The sequence below is a fragment of the Echinops telfairi genome, unplaced genomic scaffold (genome assembly GCF_000313985.2).
Source record: "Echinops telfairi isolate 266 unplaced genomic scaffold, ASM31398v2 ScPeMD7_7424;HRSCAF=8462, whole genome shotgun sequence".
In the NCBI taxonomy this organism is placed as follows: Eukaryota; Metazoa; Chordata; class Mammalia; order Afrosoricida; family Tenrecidae; genus Echinops; species Echinops telfairi.
Window position 1 is genome coordinate 555462 of NW_022111324.1, and position 8905 is coordinate 564366.

At 48.3% G+C, this 8905-nt stretch overlaps 1 non-coding gene across 1 annotated transcript; it reads right to left on the bottom strand.

Annotated features, from left to right (window-relative positions):
* Positions 1-6806: 6806 nt before the first annotated feature.
* Positions 6807-6942, bottom strand: LOC115872435. Its single transcript, XR_004047837.1, has one exon. It is a non-coding gene; the product is annotated as a small nucleolar RNA SNORA71 (small nucleolar RNA).
* Positions 6943-8905: the final 1963 nt, after the last annotated feature.

Genomic DNA, 8905 nt, shown 5'->3' on the forward strand with positions numbered 1-8905 from the left:
TATCTGCCCTGGATTCCCTGTGTTTCCAGCTCCTATCTGTACCAGTGTACATCCTCTGGTCTAGCCAAATTTGTAAGGTAGAATTGGGATCATGATAATGGGTGGGGAGGAAGCATTTAGGAACTAGAGGAAAGTTGTGTGTTTTATCGTTGCTACACTGCACTCTAACTGGCTCGTCTCCTCCCCACGAGACCCTTCCATAAGGGGATGTCCAATTGTTTGTTTATTTTTTAAAGATCATTTTATTGGGGGCTCTTACAGCTCTTATAGCAATCCATACATCAATTGTGTCAACATATTTGTACATATGTTGCCATCATTATTTTCTAAACATTTATTTTTTATTTGAGCCCTTAATATCAGCTCCTCTTCCCCCACCCCCATGACCCCTTGATAAATTATAAATTATTATTATCTCCATATCTTACACCAACCACTGTCTCCCATTCTCCTTGGTTTCCATTGTTCATCCCCCTGGGGGGTAGGGGTGTTACTGCGTTCATCCTTGCAATCAGTTCCCCCCTCCTCCCCTATCCTCCCCTTCTCCCTCCACTTTCCTCCTATCCTCCTGGTACTGCTACTCCCATTTCTGTTCCTCAGGGGTTTATCTCACCTGGATTCTGTGTGTCCTGAGATCTTATCTGTACCAGTGTACATGCTCTGGTCTAGCCTTCAGTGAGAGGCAGGACTGGGGTCATGATAGTGGGGGGTGAGGAAGCCTCAAGGAACCAGAGGAATGTTGTGTGTTTCATCGGAGCGATACTGAGCCCTGGTTGTCTCATCTCTTCCTTGTGACCGTTCTGTGAGGGGATGTTTCATTGTCTACAGATAGGTTTGGGGTCTCTGCTCCAGCCGTCATTGTTCTCAACAATATGTTGTTTTTTTTTGCTTTTGGCCTGTTACTGATGCCCATTACTTACACCTCATGATCAAACAGGCTGATGTGCTTCTTCCATGTGGGCTTGTTGCTTCTCTGCTAGATGACTGCTTGTTTAACTATAAGTCTTTATGGCCTCAGACACTATATCTTTTGATAGCTGTGCACCATCAGCTTTCTTCACCACATTTTCTTGTGTACCCATTTCATCTTCAGCATTCCTGTCGGGAGGGTGAGCATCACAGAATGCCAGGTTGTTAGAACAAAGTGTTCTTGCATTGAGGGAGGGCTTGAGCAGAGGCCCAAAGTCCATCCACTTCCTCAATATATTGCCATATAAATATATGTACATAGACCAATACCTCTATTTTTATAAATTAATATATTTACATATGTACACACCTATGTTTATATCTCTATTCATAGCTTTGCTTCCTAGATCTTTCCTGTTTCCTTTTACCTTCCTCCTGTCCCACCATCACGTTCACCCTTCTGCCTTTTAGTAATTCCTCTCAGCTAGATTGCTGTTGCTCCAACACCCGCAGGATCTCTACATCCTCCTCGTTGTTGCTCGTAATTCCCTCGCTATTCCCCTGTCTATGACGTTGTTTGCTCACCACTCCCTTCCCCCACCGCCTCCTCCCCCCTAGGCCCTCCAGAACCGCCAGTCCCATTGCTTTCTCCTTTGGCTTGCTTCCCATCCCTTTCTTACATATAGGCAGGTAAACCAACAGTAATGGAGACAAAAGAAAAGATTGAATGAAAAGGGGGGAAAATAAAAATAAATAACTAGCCAAAAACAAAAATACATACATAATTCCAGGTGTGTCCGCTGACCTTTATGACTATCGCCCCACTGGTCCTGGGGGGTTCCGGAACTGCCTGTCCTAGCCTGAAGTCTATTTGGGGGGTTCCTCAGGGGCCTTGTGGCTTTGCTTTGCTCCCGTTGCTGATCTGTTATGTTCCCTTCTCGGTTTGCCCCACTGTGTGTGTTTGTGTGTGGATGGGTGGGGGGGTGTCAGACTGGACCCACTCCCCGCTGTGTGTCCCCAGCATGCTCTCGAGCTGTTGTTGGCCCTACAGAAAATGTAACTGTTTACGAGAGTAGAAAGCCTCGTCTTTTTCCTGAGGAGCAGCTGGTGGTTGTGAACTGCTGATCTTGAGGTCAGCACTCATTGTGTAACCATTATGCCACGAGAGCTCTGCCCTGCCCACCCCCCATCTCTCCCCAACCCCATGAGAAGTAATGCCAGTTCCTATCTAGGAATGCCATGAATAACTCTTCTCTGTGACCATATTTCCAGGTGATAACTTTTCCTCCTCCAGCTTGGTTTGAATCCAGCAGATATAACTCTTCACTATCCGACAGTCACCAGACTAAACAATAAATTTAACCTGTAGCGCAATGTCCATATTTCTTTCCAGCCACTGAAATGTGTAATCCAGAGTTTACCCTCCAGAACACGTGTCTTCCTTCACTGCAGTGCATGGATGTCAGGCAGCTCTGGCGCCATGGGTAACCTGGGTTTGGGGGCTGGAGGGAATGGCTATGGACTCACCCCCCACAATACTTACACTGTGGGCCTCGGGTCAGTTGATTTCCCTCTGTGAGCTTGGATTCTACATGCTAACCTGGGATCCTCCAAATGACCTCCCTTGCTTACTGGGTGCGCACTCCATGTTGAGTTTCACTCTTCCTCCTGCCCAGAGAGCGTGTCGGGCTGGTGGGTGAGGGATTTGGAGGGTTTTTAAGGCTGTGACCCTGCTCTCTCTCCTTTTCAAATTGTATTTATTTTCCCTCTTTGCTTGTGGAGGAGAACACAAACAAAGAAAAACATACTGCATGTACTGCATGTAGTTGTACAGCCCATCTCGTCAAAGCAGTCATGGCATGCCATTAAACTCCCCATGTTTGTTGTTCTTTTCTTCATTTTTTTCTTTCCCCACCCACCCCCTGCTTACTTCCCTGTCCCTTCTGCCTTCCCTTCACCCCAGGCCTCAATCTACTTGTAATCTTCAAAATCTTTTCCTTGGTGTGAAGAACCATCTTAATTTTTCTTTCTTCCTTCACAATGATGGAGTCATAAAACACTTATCTTCATGAGAGTGACTAACGTGTTGAGCAGGACGTCTACCAGTTCCGTCTGTGTCATGCGGTGTTGGGCAGACTGCATTTCAGGGGTGTATAATACTCCATTGTGTAAGCACCAGGGTTGGTTTATCCATTCCTCCACAGACAGGTTTTTGATTGTTCTCACCCTTTTGTTATTATAGATAATCGCTGCGATACACATTGGTGTGCATAGTATTTTGTTCTGATGTATTTCTTCAGGGTGTCTATGCGGGATCACACGGTATTTGTCTTGGTTTAAGGAAGTCACCGCGGTTGAGCAACCCTGCAATTCCACCATCACTGTCTGAGCGTTTCAATCGTGCCACATCATCTCCAGCATTTGTTATGTTTTGTTTTTTAAGTTTTCGCTAAAAGTATTGGTGTAAGGTGATATCTCATTGTATTTGTATATTTGTATTTTTACATTAAATTTGTATTTTTCTTATGGTAATGAATACAAGCATTTCTTCATCTGATTGTTGGACACCTGGATGTCATCTTTAGTCAGTTGTCTATTCATGTCTTGTGCTCATTTTTTAAAACTGAGTTATTTAGATTTTTCTTATTATGGTGTTATAGTTTTCTACAGATTTTTGAAATTATCTGATATGTCATTGCCAAATATTTTTCCCCATCTGTGGGTTCTCCTTTGACTCTTTTGATGTACATAAGTGTCGTATTTTCAGAAGGTCCTACTCCTCTATTTTGTCTTCCGCAGCGAGGCTGTTTTTCATTGTGTTTGGTAGTGCATTTATGCCTTGGATTAGGCCTTCCATTTGGCCCTGTTTCTCCATGGATGATCCTTATGGTTCTAGGGTTTACATTTAGGTCTTCAATTCATCTTAAGTTCATGTTCTGTACCAAGTGCGAGGCACTGGTCCTGGAGTTTGGGTTTTTTGGTTTGGAAACCCAGACACTGATGGGAAGATTGACTTGGGAGCCGAAGAGAGGATTCTCATCTGTGGGGACTTCAAACCCTTAGATCTCAATTGTGCCCCTCAGCAGGTCTCTTGGGCAAGTCTCCACAGCCTGGTGTGGCGGGATGAGGGCTGTCTGGTCACGGAGCTTGCTAGTCACACTCACAAACTGTTGTTGCACCTCGGGCGAATGACCACCTCGGACTCCCTTACTAACGGAGGGGGTTTGGGAGTCCCTAGGTGAATTTGGCAGGGACCCTCGGTGCCCAGTTACCGTGTCTGAAAAACAGAATCGTTTTGATTCTCCCGGTCTCCCATTTGGAGAGTGTAAGCTAGGTAGGCTGCTTTTGCCGTTGGCCATCCTTTTTGTCCTTTGCTTCGTCCCAGGGACCGGGCATTCCAAGAGGCAGCTCTGCAGCTGGAGCGAGTCGATTTCCCGGAGACGGCGGGCGGGTGTCCGCGGCACGGCGGGCTCTGCGGGCGGCGGTGGGGCGCTGGGCGAGCGGCGGCCCGGGGCCCGAATCCCGACGGAGCGCCCCGGCCCTCGCCGCAGACGGAGGAAACGCAGCTGCGAGCCCGGCTCCGGTCGAGGAGCGAGCCGCCTCCCACAGCGGCTGCGGCGAGCAGACAGGGCGGCACCGCCTCCGTTCCGACCCCTTCCTTCTCCCCCTTCCTCTGCAAAATTGCCTTCTTCCTTTGGAAAACCCAACGCAAGCTTGTTCCAATTAATCTGGGGAGTCCTCCCTTTCCCTCCCCCCATCCCGCTCAATCCTAAGCTTTTCCCACGTCACCAATTTCACCCCCACGCTTTTCCTCGCGGTCACCGCCTCCTGGCGCTCCCCGAAGGGACCACTATTGAGAGAGAGCTCTGTTGGGCCAGCAGCGTGGGCGCCCTGGTTCCTGGGCCACCGCGTGCTCTGCCTCCTGGCTTGCATTCCTTTCCTGCGCGAGGTCTTCTCCTGGGTGCCCTTGATGTGGTTCGGTGCAGTCAAATTGGTTCCGACCCATAGCGACTCTGCACAGCAGAGCGAGACACTGCCTGCTCCTGCGCCATCCGCACAATTGCTCCCATGCTTGAGCCCGTCACTGCAGCCGCTGTGTCCATCCATCTACTTGAGGACCGTCATCTTTTCCACTGGCCCTCGGCTTTACCGGGCATGATGTCCTCCAGGGATTCGTCTCACCTGAGTGTCTTATTGACCTATCATTGCATGCTGCAGTGCCACCTGCCTTCCCACAACCCTGGGGCACCATTACAATGTGTAGGATCACCGGGGACTTGACCGGGGAGGGAGTGTTACCCACAGGCTACAGGCGAGCACAGTTAAGTAGACAGTTGACTAAGGTGTTGGAGGGCAAGAAGACGCAACGTCTAAGCGGGAAGCCAGCTCTGATCCCAGGTCTGTGACCGGAAGCTCAGCCTCCCACCATTCAGCCTTTTAAGACCGGACTTCCACTCCTCAAGCACATGCCCTCTTTGGAAGCCCACCCCATGGGCTCTGGAATCACTGCCTGTGGAAAAACCATTTCCTGCGGAAGCTGTCCAATCGGGCAGAGCCAGTGTCTGGTCGCTGAAGGTACTGGCTGCTTTGTGAAGTCGTGGCCTCAGATTGGTCTCTTTTCCCAGCAAATCGTTAGGACTAAATTATCTCTAGGTTGGTCCTTGCCAGCTCTAGCATTCTCAAGTCTTCACTAAAGCCAAGGAGCTTGATTTATCGGTCTTCCTGTGGTATGTTCTGAAAAGGGACTGGAATCGTTATTTCCTTCGTTTCTGTACGGCCATCAGAGGTTCGATAAAATGCAATTGACATGGAATACTTGTATTTGAGGTCGGAGGAGGGCAGGTGTTCTGGGCATTTCACGACACATCCCTCCGTGCCGGTGCAGCCTGGATTTCCCTAAATTTTCACGTGTTAGTGGCCCCAGACACCGTGAGCAGCCTACCCCTTGAAGGAGTGATGGGGGCCGGGGCTGGGGGTGGGGAAGAGAGAGCAATATTGGGGCTGTAGGAGGCTTAACCCCAGGAGAATTTGGCTAGTCCATCAGAGGCTTTGGTCTACTCCCTGTGGTGCCCATGTGCTGGCCAAGTGGCAAGAGAGAGGACCCTAGAGTGGGACCAGACTAAGCGGTGATAGCTTGTATGATAGCGCTTGTTAATGCTTTGCATGCACTCCCATTCATTCCCAATGAAAGATGGGGAGAGAGCAGTGCTAATTTCTTCATGCCATTGTTGCAAAACCAGAAACTTGAAAAATATAAGTACACTGACCTAGGCCACAGTCTGGATTTAAAATGGTTTATTCCAGGGCTAGTGCCCTCACTGAATGACATTCAGGCTCCCTTCATACCTCTTTTTTTAATATATATATAGTTTTTTTTTGAAACTGGTAACGTTTATTTTACATTTGATCACATACCAAACAAAAAAAGTGATACAGGTCTAAGTAGGGAGATGATACGGTTGGCCACTGGCAGGACTCCCCAGCCTCCATTTCCCAGGCCAGGGGCCTGTGGCCATGCTTTGAAAGGGCCACTGAAGACGTGCCAATTCTGGGCTCTCAGGCCTTCCTCTCGCCCCTCTCCTGCAGAGCGAACAGGTGTCCCATGTTGGGCCGAGGTGACGGGTAAGGGACTTGTGATGCTGCACGGTGGCAACAATCCCACTCTCCACGCTTGCTTGTTCCAGTGGCGGAGATCAACTCCAAATAACCCGGAGAGCGTCCGTTGTCCATGCTTTGGTCTCCGTGGAGTCTGCTTCAAGATCCACTGATCAGGGAGCGGTGCTCCAAGAAGCTTTCTCTCTTGGAAAGGCTTCCGCTGTCACCACAGAATTCCTCTCGGTTCCCAGTGGCCCCTGATGCCCTGGGGCCGGGAGGTGTTGGCAGGAGAGAAGTAGAACTGTGTGAAAGCACCAGCATTTGCAGAGACAGGTACCCCGAACCCTCCAAACACGGGAAACGGCTGTCCGCAATCGCTCTCCCTGCATCGTTGATGACCAGGACACGGGCAGTCCGAGGCCACTTTTGAATGCAGGTCCCCTTCATACCTCTTAATACCTTCATCTGAAGAACAAAGAGGGGTTTGAACCAGTGCTTCCCAGCATGTGACATGCATACCGCTGGGGATACTTGCAAATATTTGAAGGGGTTCCCAAAGGTTCATTTTTCATTTACATTTTAAACAGTGTTAAGAAAACTATACAACCAACATATAAAACTTGCTATTTCATAGAGATTGCTTAGAGTGAGTCTTAAAAAGTGAATCTATATTTTTAAAAGGTCAAATGAGCCCAGGATATGTATGGAATGGCAGGTGTCTGTGGCTTGGGGATTGCTGACTTAAATCATCTGCTCCTGTGCTCTGTGGTCCCATGAGAACAGGGCCCGGCCACAGCCTGAGCCTCTGGCTTGAGTGCTCCATCTGTGGGGCATTCTGAGCCCTTTACAGGGGAGAGAAACAAATTATGTCTACAGAAGACTTCAAAGGTCCAGGCTCACTTTATCCCACTTCTAAGACCTCTGCCTTCCTCATGTGTCCCAAACAGTCAAGGTTTTGCTATTAGGTAGCTGTCAACACATCCCTTGGGAGAGAAGCTAAGGCCTAGTTGTAAAGTGGTAACTGCAGCTGTGTTTAATGAGTTCAGCACAGGGATTTCTTTGTGTGTCCGTATGTTTTCAGTGTGAATTTGAGTGTCTTTAGATAGGATAGAAGGAGCCCTGGTGGTGTAGTGGTTACATGTTGGGCTGTGATCCTCATGATTGGCAGTTTGAAACCACCAGCGGCTCTTCAGGAGAAGGATGGGGCTTTCTACTCCCATAAAGAGTTAACATCTTGGAAACCCACTGTGGGGTCGCTATTCAGCATCGACTCAATGGTAGGGCATTTGGTTTGAGTTTTAAGTAGAATGGAGTCCCTGGGAGGAGCAAATGGTTAACACACTCAGCTGCTAACTGAAGGTTGGAGTCCCCCTGGAGGCACCTAGAGATCATCAGAAGAAAGGCCTGGAGATCTACTTCTGGAGAAACCAGCTGTTGAAAAGCCTGTGGAGCTGCGCAGCCACTGTGGGAAGCAATATGGCACTACCTAATACTGGGAACAGCAATCCTATAGGATCCAGTAATGCTTCTGCTGAATATAGACACTTATGAAGGAAGAGACAGGACACAAACAGATGTAGGCACACTCATGTCCATTGAAGCACTGTTCACAACAGCAAGAAGACGGAAATAGCCCCAAAGCCTATCGGTAAAGAATAGATAAAGAAGCTTTGATACAAACACACAATAGAGTACTATGCATCACTTAAAAACAATAATAAAACCATGAAGCACCTCTCAGCATGGATGGACCTGCAGAACAATATGCTGAATAAAGTGAGTCAATTCCAAAAAGACAGACAGGGTACAAGACCACAATCAGAAAGCTAAAAATCAAGGCAAAGACTTACACACCACAGGGAACTGACTTTGGAGGTTCCCAAGGGAAGGAGGGCAAGGGTGAGAAGATGAATCAACAGACAAGCAGGGTGACAGGTATAGATTTTGGTGGAAAGGAGGACCGGGGTCCATAAGAAGGAGAAGAAGACTCAGGGGAAGGGGCTGAGATGGAATGGTGTGTGTGTGTGTGTATGTGTGTGTGTGTGTGTGTGTGTGTGTGTTGAGGGGGAGTGTGAGGGTTAATGAGTGGTTTGAACTATTGAATGCAAAGTTGAGATTCTTAGATGTAGCCTGCCCCGGCCCCCCCAATTCACAATAAAAAACTAACTTTTTAAAAAAGAAAAGCCTATCGAGCATAGCTCTGGTCCAACCCACACGGGGACCAACCCAACAGTAACTGGTTATATTGTTTGCCACAAATCTTGCCTCTCCCTATAATAGTATCCTTGGCCAGGCCCGGGAGGCATATGAGTTGTGGCTACCGGTTTAAGATCTTTCCTTTTCTGAGACCCAAATTCCTAAAAGCCCACAGGACTGATTCTGTAGTAGTGGAATTTCAGAG